Here is a 16,126-nt window from a genome sequence, read left to right on the forward strand (position 1 = left end):
ACAGAGGGCGGCCAGAGCAAGAGAAATAAATGAAGTAACTGAATTACGTAGAGCATGTAATGCTGCATGACAACGAGCAACACGCAATGCACAAAGTGATACACATATTTCACAAAAAAGAGAACAAGATAGAATATGTGTCCAAAATGCAAGAGCCACTCGACGACGGCAAGTTACATTTGCCGCTAGAGGACTTATCAATCAAATTGATGAGACACGTATTGAAGAGCACTATGTTGGCGAACTGACATTTCAATCTAAAAATTTCAAAGATGAAATGGCGCAGGACAAAACATTCTCTTCCTGCTGCAAGAGAGGGCGCATCCAATTACACTGTGTTCCAAATTATTATGCACAAAGAGTTTAGGAGTGATAAGGTTAGAATTTTTTTGTTTGTCATTTAAACTCATTGATGGTGATGTGTGTCAGGGCTCTTTTTATCACTGAAAGCAATTGCAGATACCTGTGCAAATTAGTTTGGCAGGTGTGTCCAAATAAAGGCAAGACTACTTAAGAAGGCTGTTCCACATTATTAAGCAGCCTACATTTTTGGCCAAAATGGGAAAGAAAAAGGATGTGTCGGCTGCTGAGAAGCAACAAATTGTGGAGTATTTAGGTCAAGGCATGACTACAATCAACATTGCCAAGACACTTCATCGTGATCAGCGCACAATCAAGAAGTATGTAGCTGATTCCCAGCACACACGTGTGCATGCTGATAAGGAAAAATTGAGGACTCTTTTCAACAGGCAATTGCGTTAGGTTAAAAGAGCAGCTGCAAAAATGCCTTGTCATAGCAGCAGACAAGTTTTTGAAGCTGCTGGTGCCTCCAACGTCCCCAGAACAACAAGGTGCAGGGTCCTTCAGAGGTGCGTAAGCCATCCTGTCAACCACCTCTATCCACTGCATAAGCAGAAATGGCTCCAGTGGGCCAAACGATACATGAAGACTGACTTCCAAACTGTTTTGTTCAGCGATGAGTGCAGTGCAACGCTCGATGGTCCAGATGGATGGAGTGGAGGATGGCTGGTTGATGGACACCCCATGAAAACACGGCTAAGGCGCCAACAAGGAGGACGTGGAGTAATGTTTTGGGCTGGAATCATGGGGAGAGAGATTGTCGGCCCCCTTAAGGATCCCTGAAGGGGTAAAGATGAACTCCATAATCTATGTGGAGTTTCTAAAACAACACTTCCTGCCATGGTTCAAGAGGAAGAACCGTGCTTTCCGCAGCAAGATCATTTTCATGCATGATAATGCACCGTCTCATGCTGCAAAAAACACATCTGCATCTCTGGCTGCTATGGGCATAAAAGAGGACAAACTTATGGTGTGGCCACCATCTTCCCCTGACCTCAACCCCATTGAGAACCTCTGGAGCATCAGCAAAAGGAGTGTCTATGATGGCGGGAGGCAGTTCACATTTAAGCATCAGCTCTGGGAGGGTATTCTGTCCACATGCAAAACAATTGAAGCAGAAACCATCCAAAAACTGACAAATTCAATGGACGAGAGAGTTCAGAAGCTTCTTTCGAACAAGGGGTCCTATGTGCAAATGCAACATCACCTAGAATAAAGTTTTCACTTGAAAACTGTTTGATTTCATTTTGTAATAAGCTGATAATGCTTATAACTTCACAATTGACCATTTTTTTGTTCAAAATATAAAAAAAAGGTTGAAAACTCTGCTGTGCATAATAATTTAGAACATGCATTTTGAGTGTTTTATTTTTTTTTAAAAGATACTGTTTTCATAGGCAGTTTGTTCCAAAACATTGCAATTATACTAGAATAGTAGATGACTGGAAAATAACAATGACTGCAATTCAGATAGGTAATTTAGAGAAAATATGAGGAAATATTATTTGCATAATAATTTGGAACACACTGTACGTCCCATTCGTATGGATGACCAATTAGTCAAGTTGATGAAAGGAGAGCATCAGCACTCCAATAACTTTATGGCTAATATAAGGCAATACAATAGCTCACTTGCTTTGGCATCAATGGGAGCACAAGTAGCGCCACCTCCTGGGCATGGTACATACTTTTTTTGAATTCATGGACAAATTTACCATAGAACCGCCCCTTTTCATCCCGCTGTGGGTAGTACTCCCAAGTTTGCCCAGATTTATATCTTGGACAGTGAAGAAGCATTACGTACAAGAAGTCAAGCAAATAAAAGTGCCTCCCAGCACTGCTATCATGTCTTGGAGAGAAAATGAAAGCAATTAACCCACTTGCAAGAGCCTTCACAATGATGAGGGAATTTGAAATACAGGAAGAGAGGATTGCTGAATTAGAAAATCACGATCCACTCGAAATAACAATGTCAATTATAAATGACTACAATGATAACCAGATGCGCTACAATGCACCAAGATTCAATGAAATAGCTATAATTTATCAAAATGTAATGGGGACATCAGAGTTCACCTCAAAAGTGAAAACCAAACTGTTCAAATCAGCTTTCTTCATAGAAAGTGTGATGCGATGACATATCCACTTCTATTCCCATATGGGGACAGTGGATGGACAATAAATTTGACAACTCCAATTGCCCTAAGTGTGCAACATCAAGGAATTGGTGACATTCATCTACCATCCATACCAGTGGATCAAGATCGACAAAAAAAATCACCCTGTTGCAGTACTATGCATACAGGCTTGCCATTCATGACGCGTTCAATCCCCTTTTAAATGCTGGGAAGTTGACGCAACAATTTATCGTTGACAGTTACGTCAAAATTGAATCCAACAGGATCAAATATATAAAACAAAATCAAAAGGCATTACGCGTCGACAGTTATGCCGGCGTTATGGATCACATCCATAATGCTGCATTACACAAAGGGCTAAAAGCTGGGACACCAGTAATTTTACCATCCTCTTTCATTGGAAGCCCAAGAGCAATGCAGCAGAATTACCAAGACGCCATGACAATTGTCCGAAAATTCGGAAAGCCAGATCTTTTTGTTACGATGACATTGTAACCCAAAGTGGAAAGAAATTACTGGAAACCTAGAACCATGGCAAAGGCCAGAATTCAGACCACATTTGGTTGCACGAGTATTTAAAATCAAACTCCAAGCCGTGCTTAACGAGATTTTGAAAAAACTTATTTTTGGCCGTGTAGTTGCCTATGTGCATGTAATAGAATTTCAAAAGCGTGGACTACCACACGCTCACATGCTCTTAATCCTCGGAGAGGAAGATAAACCGAGGGACAAAGAAATAATTGACGAATTGGTCTCTGTTGAAATCCCAAATGAGACAGCAAATCCAAAACTGCATGAGGCAGTGATGAAGCACAGGATTCATGGCCCATGTGGAGAAGATCAACCTGGTGCTATATGCATGACAGATGGTTAATGCGCAAAAAAATTCCCAAAGGAATTTAATACAGAGACAAACTCCAATGTTGATGGTTACCCACAGTACCGTCGACGTAATACTGGGAAAACCAGACGAGGAACGCGAGAAATCGACAATAGATGGGTAGTTCCATGTAACCCTTATTTATTATTCAAGTACAATTGCCATATCAATGTTGAGATATGTGCTTCAATAAAAAGTGTTAAATATCTTTTCAAATATGTATACAAAGGACATGACTGTGCCAATATCAAGTTTGATACATTAAACTGGAATGAACCAGCCATGTACCTAGATTCTCAGTATATAAGCGCCCCTGAGGGCATGTGGAGAATCAGAAAAAATAAAATGCATGATGCTTCACATACCATTAAAAGGCTTGCTGTTCACCTTGAAAACATGCAGCAAGTGTTTTTCGAAGATGGTAATGTGGATATGGTTATTTCAGACTCAAAAGCCTCTACTTTGCAGGCTTTTTTTGGGCTAAACAGAGTTGACGCTTCCGCCCGTCAGTATTTGTACAGTTAAATCCCTGAACACTATGGGATAGAAAAGCTGTACTAGAAGGATGGAAAAAACAACGGGCTCAATTTGGGAAAACAATTGACCGAATGTATACAGTCTCTTTAACAGATGTGAGCTGTATTACCTAAGACTCCTTTTACTTCACGTAAGAGGTGCAAAGTCTTATACTGACTTAAGGACTGTCAATGGAGTTGTACATGACACGTATAAAAATGCGTGCATTGATCTTCATCTTTTGGAAGACGATTCCCAATGGGAAGACGGTATAACGGATGCAATTGCTTTCTAAATGCCCTACCAACTTCGCAAATTATTTGTGTATATGGGGAACCAGCTAAACCATTGGCATTATGGCAAAAATATAAAACCGAATTTATGGAGGATTACACCAGGCGGTATGCTCCAGAAATTGCTGCGCAACTGGCTCTTCGTGATATTAATGAAGTGCTCTTAAGCAATAAAAAGTCCTGTGCTGACTACAGATTGCCAACTCCAGTAAATATTCCAGATGAAATACTGGACCAACTGAATTATGCTGTAATAAAGCAGGAGGCTGAGCAATTGAAAGCTATGCTTAATGAAGCTCAGAAATCATCTTTCGATGCAATTATGCAAGCAGTCAATGCTGCATCACAGCCAGAAGACACTAGCTCATACTATTTTTTTCTGGATGGCCCAGGAGGCAGTAGGAAGACATTTTTGTACAACTGTTTGCACAAGACACTACAAGCAGAAAAGAAGTCTATTTGCTCAGTAGCCTTCACTGGATTGGCGGCTAGATTACTGCAAAATGGTAGCACCTACCATTCCAAGTTTGGCCTTGGAATTACAACAAATGAGACCACAGTGTCAAAAATTAAGCCAACCTCACTTCAAGTAAAGGAGCTTAGGGAGTCATCTGTCGTTATTTGGGACAAAGTAACAATGACTCTCTGTTTTAATATGAACGCTGTGGATAATTTGTTCCAAGACATATGTGGAAAAAAAAAAGACCATTTGGTGGAAAAGTTTTCATAAACGGTGGTGACTTTCGTCAAACCCTATCAATGGTGGAAGGTGGAAAAAGAGCCCAAATTGTACAGTCCACCATTAAATACTCCAAATCCTGGAATCAGGTTTTATGGTTCCAGTTACAACAGAATATGAGAACGTCTCAGGACGAAGTTGAGTACAACTCATGGTTACTGAAACTTGGCAAAGGGGAGTTGTCAAATGTATATGGTCTACCAGAAGACACAATTGAAATCCGAAATCTTTTATTGAAGAGGGTGATTTAATTACAGCTATTTTTGGTGACTCAATTGAGATTACCGATGCAACGGTAGAAGCATTTGCCAATAAAGCAATTCTTACGCCATTGAATGATGACGTTCATGCCTTGAATGACAAAATTCTTAGTCAAGTTTAAGGTGAACACTCAACATATCGCTCCATCAACACAATTGCGGAAGAGCAGAGTGTGATTCTCACAGATTACCCAGGAGAGTTTCTTAACTCTTTGAATCCCACTGGCATGCCTCCTCATGTACTAAAGCTGAAACCAGGAGCTGTAATTATGCTCCTGCGTAATCTTAACAAAAAGCGTGGCCTTTGTAATAGCACAAGGCTTTATGTGAAAAGCTTAAAAGCAAACGTTATTCATGCCGTTGCTTTAAATGGAAAAGCAAAGGGTCAGACAGTTCTTATTCCAAGAATTGACCTGATTTCCAAAGATAAAAACTTGCCAGTTTAGATGCGACAGCGTCAGTTTCCTGTCATGTTGGCTTTTGCAATGACGATCAATAAATCTCAGGGACAGTCCTTGGATATTGTAAGAATTTATTTGCCTCTCCCAGTGTTTTCACATGGGCAGTTATATGTGGCTTTCTCCAGGGGAAGGAAAAGCCAACAAATAAGGGCCAAAATATTTGAGACACAGAAGCAAGATAAACTTATTCCTAATGTTGACAAATGGTTTACTGTCAACTGTGTGTATAAAGAAGTCTTTTATTAAGCTTTTTAACAATTGTAAAAGTAAAAGAATTTTGTACACAAAAGCGGGACTAACTCCTAGACGCAGTCTACGGACTAAACATTGGGCATGGGCAGGGCCTTTGGGGCAAATCCCAAGTGCGCTCAACCATGTGAAATAGCTTACGCTCAGGAACATTGAGGAATAGCGCTATCGGATAGCTCTACCTGTTCATTTCCTTTAGGACTAGGGCTATGGGATAGCTCTACCCGTTCACTTTCTTCAAGTGTTTCTACCAGAATAGTATTAACTACAGAGCTTTTTCATACACAAGGTAGGAGTTGCAGGAGAGGTAAACCAGGTACGTATGTTTGCTATTAGTCTGCACATATGCCAGTCTGGTGCGTGGGTACACCCCATTGCGTGGTTCGTAATATCCGCGCTCGCCTGAAGGGAGCGCAATCACTCATGTTATACTATCATCTGCAATGTAAAAGATCGAGAAATTAATTTCTCCGTCTCTCCACACCTGTGCTGCGATTCGAGACAATTGGATCACACTGATATAACACTTGGATCAAACTCTGACAGAGTAGTTTAAGCTGAGTGTCATTATCATAATCTGCCCAACTCTGTTGCATGAGAGAATACAGTTAGGTCCATATATATTTGGACAGAGACAACATTTTTCTAATTTTGGTTATAGACATTACCACAATGAATTTTAAACAAAACAATTCAGATGCAGTTGAAGTTCAGACTTTCAGCTTTCATTTGAGGGTATCCACATTAAAATTGGATGAAGGGTTTAGGAGTTTCAGCTCCTTAACATGTGCCACCCTGTTTTTAAAGGGACCAAAAGTAATTGGACAATTGACTCCAAGGCTATTTCATGGACAGGTGTGGGCAATCCCTTTGTTATGTCATTCTCAATTAAGCAGATAAAAGGCCTGGAGTTGATTTGAGGTGTGGTGCTTGCATTTGGAAGGTTTTCCTGTGAAGTAAACATGCGGTCAAAGGAGCTCTCCATGCAAGTGAAACAAGCCATCCTTAAGCTGCGAAAACAGAAAAAACCCATTCGAGAAATTGCTACAATATTAGGAGTGGCAAAATCTACAGTTTGGTACATCCTGAGAAAGAAAGAAAGCACTGGTAAACTCATCAATGCAAAAAGACCTGGGCGCCCACGGAAAACAACAGTGGTAGATGATCGCAGAATAATCTCCATGGTGAAGAGAAACCCCTTCACAACAGCCAACCAAGTGAACAACACTCTCCAGGAGGTAGGCGTATCAATATCCAAATCTACCATAAAGAGAAGACTGCATGAAAGTAAATTCAGAGGAATCACTGCACGGTGCAAGCCACTCATAAGCATCAAGAATAAAAAGGCTTGACTGGACTTTGCTAAAAGACATCTAAAAAAGCCAGCACAGTTCTGGAATAACATTCTTTGGACAGATGAAGCCAAGATCAACCTCTACCAGAATGATGGAAAGAGAAAAGTATGGCGAAGGCGTGGTACAGCCCATGATCCAAAGCATACCACATCATCTGTAAAACACGGCGGATGCAGTGTGATGGCTTGGGCATGCATGGCTGCCAGTGGCACTGGGTCACTAGTGTTTATTGATTATGTGACACAGGACAGAAGCAGCCGAATGAATTCTGAGGTATTCAGAGCCATACTGTGTGCTCAGATCCAGCCAAATGCAGCAAAACTGATTGGTCGTCGTTTCATACTACAGATGGACAATGACCCAAAACATAAAGCCAAAGCAACCCAGGAATTTATTAAAGCAAAGAAGTGGAATATTCTTGAATGGCCAAGTCAGTCACCTGATCTCAACCCAATTGAGCATGCATTTCACTTGTTAAAGACTAAACTTCAGACAGAAAGGCCCACAAACCAACAGCAACTGAAAACCACCGCAGTGAAGGCCTGGCAGAGCATCAAAAAGGAGGAAACACAGCGTCTGGTGATGTCCATGAGTTCACGACTTCAGGCAGTCATTGCCAACAAAGGGTTTTCAACCAAGTACTAAAAATGAACATTTTATTTAAAATTATTGAATCTGGCCAATTGCTTTTGGTCCCTTTAAAAACAGGGTGGCACATGTTAAGGAGCTGAAACTCCTAAACCCTTCATCCAATTTTAATGTGGATACCCTCAAATGAAAGCTGAAAGTCTGAACTTCAACTGCATCTGAATTGTTTTGTTTAAAACTCATTGTGGTAACGTCTATAACCAAAATTAGAAAAATTTTGTCTCTGTCCAAATATATATGGACAAAACTGTATATGGCCATGTGACCCCAGCCTTAAAGCCTCATTCACACTTCTGTGTTTAAACACATACTTAAAAATATGGTACCTGTGAGTCATCAGTGATGGGTCCATGTGTCCAACTTTGCCTTCAATGTGTGTTAGGCGATGGGATTCTCCCACTGCCACAGGATAGATCCCAAGCCTTATATGCCTCTGCAGTCTCCCATTCATGTTCAGAGCCGCTGCAGGTGCTGCTGAGCATAGACATCGGTCCCGACATCTTGTTCAGGCTTGTGGTGTCTGGTTACTGCTGGTTCTCCAGCCAAGTCTATGGTAACCAGCGATAGGCAATGGTGACCTGACACTCTGGAGTCTAAGTCCAGAAATCAGCTTACTGAGCATGTCCGTGATGTGGCATCTTCCTGTTGTTGGTTGGACGTCTCCAGCTCTGGTGATGTGGCAGCTCCGGATTGGTCCTCGGGCGATGTCATGGCCGGCTGGGCATGAGAGTTTGAGAGTGGAGCTTTGGGTTTAAAAGACTTCCAATGGCACCCCCGGGCATGCTAATATCATTTGTGTGTGGCTATGTGAGGGAAGACCTTTCCACTTTGTCTACAAGTGTCGTATGTCTGTCTTAGCTTTGGGACTGTACATGTTGGCATTTAGCTAGCATCAGTGGGGGCAATTAGCTGTTTGGCTTAGCATCTGTTACCTACATGTGTGCGGTTAGCACAGTAGAGTTTCAGAGCAAGCTCAACCCTAGTCAGGGTATTCTGCTCAGCATCTGTTTTGTTTCTGTGTGCGAGTTCAGTTGACGTGCTTGTCCTGTGATGTTTAACAGGACAGAGCACTTAGTACTCGTTTGTACTGTTCCTTCCTGTGGAGTAAGAGTTTGGCACTCAAACAACCCTGAGGATAGGGAAAAAATGGGAACAACGCCGGGCACAATCTAAGTGCAATAGAAACTAGGTGTAAATTGCACGCTTATATAACAATGGTCTACAAAAAAAATTCTGGCATGGACTTTAAGAACAGTTTTAGACTAATTTGAGGGTGCTGAATTCAAATCTGATCTTATAATTTCTCTATCACATCACGTTTTTGTGCTATAGGTATATAGCCCATTTTCATGAATTCCATGATAATAGTGTATAGTGATGTAGTGTATGAAAAGTGCCAGTTTATACTGTTCACTAAGGTAAATTTAGTTTAATTTGGGTGGTTCATTTGTGTTGATTTGAAAATGGTTAACTTTCTTTTGGGTCTGCAAGGAGGGTACACAAAACACCCTTGTTTTCTGTGCTACTGGGACAGTAGAGCTACAGCAGAGTATTGGGTGAAAACTGAATGGCCTCAGCGACAGAGTTTGGCATCTGGCGATAAGCATGTCATCCATGATCCTGTAGTGGATAGGAAGAACATTGTCTTTCCTCCCTTACAAATAACACTTGGATTGATGAAGCAGTTCATCAAAGCTCTCAATCACAGTGGAGAATGCTTTAACTATATATGTTCAACTTTTCCTGGTCTTAGTGAAGAGAAGAAAAAGGCTGGAATATTTGATGGACCTCAAATAAGAACACTTATGAGAGACCCAAATTTTATCAAATCAATGAATGAGACAGAGGAAAGAGCTTGGAATGCATTTTGTAATGTGGTGCAGAATTTTCTAGGGAATAAGAAAGCAGACAACTATGAAGAGATTGTGGAAGAGCTACTAATGAGTCTGCGAAATCTTGGATGTAGAATGAGTATCAAGATTCACTATTTACACAGCCATTTGGACTTTTTTCCAGAGAACCTTGGGGATGTGAGTGTGGAACAAGGGGAGCGTTTTCATCAGGACATTAAAACAATGGAAGAACGGTATCAACACCGGTGAGACTCACATATGATGGCTGACTATTGCTGGAGCTTGATGAGAGACAACCCAGAAGCTGTACATCACAGATCAGCCAAGAAAAAGTTCAAATAACTGCCATTTGCCATTCATCTGCGTGCCATATATATGTTTTTATATTTTGTAGTTTAATTCTGTAAATATATTTGATTTGCTGTACATAGACTTTGTAATCTTTGTTATTCCTTGGTTAAAAATATACAAAATTTAGTACCGAAAATCATGTGTTTTTATCATAAAACATTAGGAGTAATTTTCATAAAAAATTGAAAATATCTCTAAATCCTGATGTGATAGCCAAAAACGGAGTTCATATTCGTAATCAGCAGCCAAAATTGACTTAAAATATGTTTTAAAACCTTTTGCCAGAAAAATTGCGTTGACCAGTGTAATTGTACTCACCTAGTCAATGGCGAAAATGAAGCATTGAAAGGGGATCCGACAGGAATCCAAGGTGAACGGTCTGCAGCTCGGCCGACTGGGCACACAGAAAAGGCCCTCACACATCTGTGGTAAAACAGTAGATAGCAAGGAAAATCCCAGTATGTAGTCCTGTAATTTTGTATTACCTCAATAAAGCAGATATTTATATATAACATCTATGAGAATCTCTATACGGAAGCGCCGGCTACATACAGGGATTTTCCTTGCTATCTAGAGTTTGGAACTCAGCGTCCTGTTCACACTGAGTGGCGTTAACCCAGTGTGTACAGGTAATTGCTCGCCACGTGTTCCGTTATAGTTCACTAGCAGCAGTTTACCATCCCTGCACGGTGGACCCCGTATTGCGATTGCGCTTTATTTTATTTAGCGCAATCTGCCAACCCTAAGGCCATGTTCACACTTTGCGGGGTCCCTCTGTGGGTTCTCCCGCAGCGGAATTGATAAATCTGCAGGGCAAAACCGCTGCGGTTATCCCTGCAGATTTATCGCGGTTTGTTTTGCGATTTCCGCTGCGGGATTACTCCTATACTATTGATGCTGCATATGCAGCAATATGCAGCATCAATAGTAATGTTAAATATAATAAAAATTGGTTATACTCACCCTCCGATGTCCGGATCTCCTCGGCGCTGCATGCGGCGCTCCGGTTCCAAAGACGCTGTGCCGAGAAGGACCTTCGTGACGTCACGGTCATGTGACCACGGCGTCATCACGGTCATGTGACCGTGACGTCACCGCAGGTCCTGTTCGCACAGCAACTCTGACCGGACAGCCGCGTGCAGCGCTGAGAGGTGAGTATAACATGATTTTTTATTTTTATTCTTTTTTTACCCCAAATATGGTTCCCAGGGCCTGGAGGAGAGTCTCCTCTCCTCCACCCCGGGTACCACCCGCACATTAACCGCTTACTTCCCGCAACGTGGGCACAGCCCCATGCGGGAAGTAAGCGGTTCAATGCATTCCTATGGGTGCAGAATCGCAGCGATTCTGCACAAAGAAGTGACATGCTGCTCATTTTAAACCGCTGCGTTTCTGCGTAGTTTTTCCCACAGCATGTGCACAGCGGTTTGCGGTTTCCATATGGTTTACATGTAAATGGAAACGCTATGGAAACTGCTGCGGACCCACAGCATCAAAATCACCGCGGTAAAAAGCGCAAAGTGTGAACATGGCCTAACAGTGTGTCAGCAGTGTTTTTAACTGATGCATAAATTAGTAAATGAATTGCAACACTTCTCCTATACTGTTAAATATGGACAGGACACCGTTGTACTGTATGTGTTTTTCAAGGACGCAATGGCTTGTATTGGCCCTTTTCATCCATGATACCAGAAAAATTGATGTTTCTGTGAGGTTTGTACAGCCACACAGTCCATCAAAAAAAATGGACATGTGAACAGCCCAACAGATCATAATGGGTACGTGTTGTATCTGTGAAAAAAATGGATACAACACATGCAACAAGGATGTGTGAATGAGGCCTAACATGAAGAAGCAAACATCATGCTGGTATTTTCCAGGGTTTTTAGAAGTGAAAGCTTAGTGTATTTAGACATGCCCATTTTGGTCCATCAATGCACCATTAATGAACGTTGATCAACTATACACCAGTCATTTAGTGTTCGTTTACTGGCTTGTTTACACAGAACAATCGCTAATACAGTCGTACTGTTTAGAGGCAGATTATAATGAGAGAACTCTCAGCTGCCACCCAGGGCCCAAGGCTCCAAGTGGAGAAGGGCATGACCAGATTGATCCCATTATAATTGAATTCTTCTCCCATAGTGCAGTCCCGAATAGGGAGCCGAGTATGCCTTGCAGCTCAGCTGCTTACAATTGAAAGAGCACAGGTGAGAGAACACAGAGGATTGTGACCAGTATTGAATATGGGAAGAGAGAGGACACAAGATAGCGGGTAATGAATTATGGTGAAGAGATTCATGCTGCTGAATTTTAACCCCTTAGTGACGGGGCCACATTTTTTAAATCTGACCAGTGTCACTTTATGTGGTAATAACTCTGGAACGCTTCAACAAATTCGAGTTATTTTGAGATTGTTTTTTCATGAAGCATTTTACTTTATAAAAATGGTAAATTTAGGTTGATATATTTTGTGTTTATTATAAAAAAATATCAAATTTGACAAAAATGTTAAAAAAATTAGCAATTTTCAAACTTTGAATGATTACACTGGTCAACAGCATTTTTGGTGCCAAAGATATTTCATCGAATTTAGGGTATTTTTGGGGTGCTGATTCTGAATATGTCATCAGTTTTGCCAGATTGGCTCAAGTTTTTGAGATTTTTGGTATCTTATTTATAGCACTTGTTGGTAAATGCGACGCATCATCTCATTAATTTCTTTGGATTAGTACTTGAACTGAGCAGTTCTCAATATAGTTTTGTGTTAATTAGTGTTCTAAAAGTTTGTTCATAGCTTGATTTTTGCACTAACTTTATGTTGTTGTCTGTTTTCCAGTGAAAAGCATGAACTCATCAAGAAGAAGTTGTCTTAACGATCCAGACTCATTCTGTTACATTTGTGGTGAATACACACTGCCAAAACATAGAAGAAACTTAACAGACTTCGTAAAAAAAGTGTATTTTGCCTATTTTGGGGTTATGCTTGGGGACCAAGACAAGTTTTGGGCACCACACATAGTGTGCAAAGCATGTATCGAATTATTACGAAAATGGAGCAAAGGACAAAGAAAAAGCTTCAAATTTGGTGTTCCAATGGTGTGGAGAGAGCCAAAAAATCATCATGATGACTGTTATTTATGGTAAACACAGGTACAGGCACATCTTCACAATGAGGGACAGGCCTTCTTGCAGATTCCATGTTACTCCCATTTTCGTTTCTTATGCTTATTGAATCCTTGCACTTGCACTGCACAGAAATAACAGTCATCATGATGATTTTTTGGCTCTCTCCACACCATTGGAACACCAAATTTGAAGCTTTTTCTTTGTCCTTTGCTCCATTTTCGTAATAATTCGATACATGCTTTGCACACTATGTGTGGTGCCCAAAACTTGTCTTGGTCCCCAAGCATAACCCCAAAATAGGCAAAATACACTTTTTTTACGAAGTCTGTTATGTTTCTTCTATGTTTTGGCAGTGTGTATTCACCACAAATGTAACAGAATGAGTCTGGATCGTTAAGACAACTTCTTCTTGATGAGTTCATGCTTTTCACTGGAAAACAGACAACAACATAAAGTTAGTGCAAAAATCAAGCTATGAACAAACTTTTAGAACACTAATTAACACAAAACTATATTGAGAACTGCTCAGTTCAAGTACTAATCCAAAGAAATTAATGAGATGATGCGTCGCATTTACCAACAAGTGCTATAAATAAGATACCAAAAATCTCAAAAACTTGAGCCAATCTGGCAAACTGATAGCATATTCAGAATCAGCACCCCAAAAATACCCCAAATTCATTAAAATATTTTGGACACCAGAAAAAAATTTTTTTTTTGTTGACCTGTGTTATCACTTTAATTCACGTAGTGATACCGTAGCAAACCATTAATAAATGACATTTCCCACATGTCTGCTTTACATCAGCACCATTTGTAATATGTTATTTTATTTTGTTAGCATTTTAAGAGGTTTAAAAATGTAGCAGTAATTTTTCATGGAAATTTACAAAAAATTTTTAGGGACCTCTCCGGGTTTGAAGATACTTTAGGGAGCCTATATTTTGGAAAACCCCTAAAAGTGATACCATTTTAAAAACAGCACCCCTCGACATATTGAAAACTGCTGTCAGGTAGTTTGTTAACCCTTCAGGTGCTTTTCAGGAATTAATACAAAGTGGCATGATAGGAATTAAAAAGTTGATTTTTACCAAGTAAATGTCGCTGACTTTTGAACTGGTCAGTGTAGCTGGCAGACTCTAAGGCCGCTCGTGAATTGCCATGGCAAACATAAGGGCCACACAATCATGATCTCAGGGTGCCGATGGGGATAAAGAGGGAGAAGCCACACTCTTTTAAACATTTATGTGATGTAGTCATAATTGACAGCAGCATCTATGGGGTTAAACAGATAAGGACGGTGACAACACTGATCGTGGCTAAAGCAGCAAGTTGTCAGCTATAGTGTACAGCTGACAGCTGCTGGATTGTCACCTGTATGAGGATGCTATTCTTTTATATCTCAGGTCAGTTAAAAGACATATTGACGGTCATTAATGGGTTAAATTTTAATTGGGTGAGTTAATTTACATTTTCAATGAAGGGATGCACAGTAGCTAACTATATATTAATGGTGTGATAAATACTTATATTCAGGGAAGCAACACTGGACATTTTGTATTTAGTAAATGTATATATGCTGTATATGTACTGTACAGGGTGGGCATTTATATGGATACACCTAAATAAAATGGGAATGGTTGGTGATATCAACTTCCTGTTTGTGGCACATTAGTATATGGGAGGGGGAAAACTTTTCAAGATGGGTCGTGAACATGGCGGCCATTTTCAAGTTGGCCATTTTGGATCCAACTTTATTTTTTTCAATGGAAAGAGGGTCATGTGGCACATCAAACCTATTGAGAATTTCACAAGAAAAACAATGGTGTGCTTGGTTTTAACATAACTTTATTCCTTCAAGAGTTATTTCCAAGTTTATGACCACTTATAAAATGTGTTCAAAGTGCTGACCATTGTGTTGGATTGTCAATGCAACTGTTATGGAAATTTGGGTTGGATAAATTTATCCCTGTGTGTGCTGAGGCCGCTCCCAATTAGACTGAGTATTTTGAGCGCTTAAGGAATGAGACTGCAACATCATTGTGTCAATAACATTCCATCAATACTGATACTTTATTGTACATACATAGTTTTTATGATAGCATATAGAAAGGAGTGGTTAGGGGTTGTTAGGGGTGGTTAGTTAATTACCATATTGTCTAGCTCCTCTGTCACTGGTTATCTAAACATATATGGAATATTGTGAATAACGCTCATATGACTGCTCATTAAGCAACTAGAATTGAGCTCTCTGCATGTAGGACAGAGTTACATACATAGTTATTAAGGTTGAAGGAAGACTGTAAGTCCATCTAGTTCAACCCATAGCCTAACCTAACATGCCCTAACATGTTGATCCAGAGGAAGGCAAAAAAAACCCATGTGGCAAAGAGTAACTCCACCATGTGGAAAAAAATTCCCCATCTGATCAGCATTTAATACATCTGACACTGTTGGTCTACCGTTTCAGCAAGATTCAGCTATATTCTAGGCATTATTTCAGGACATCTGGCCCAAGTTCCGCTTTTGAGATGGAAACCCCATACAATCTGTCTGGCTTATATCAGTTCATGTCAGCCATTTTAAACCATTGATTATAATGTATATATTAGCTGTGAGTATATGAGTATATATGATTATAGAGGAGTATACATGCAAGTGAGATCTACATGATATATATATTTCTATCACAAGCCCCCCTTAGATATCACTTGCCCTAATCCTAGCCTCCTGTCCCAAAGCGCTGCAACTCTTTTGTGCTGTCGGTGAACTGACACAAGCCTAACGCCTGCGCCCCACTCCGTACAGACTTTTCGCAAATGGGCGGTCAGGAGATCTGTCCCTAACTTGGGTTCGTTGCAATCAGTCTCTTAGTCAACAGCATGTGTAGTGAG

Source organism: Ranitomeya variabilis, chromosome 5 (assembly GCF_051348905.1).
Source record: "Ranitomeya variabilis isolate aRanVar5 chromosome 5, aRanVar5.hap1, whole genome shotgun sequence".
Lineage (NCBI taxonomy): Eukaryota > Metazoa > Chordata > Amphibia > Anura > Dendrobatidae > Ranitomeya > Ranitomeya variabilis.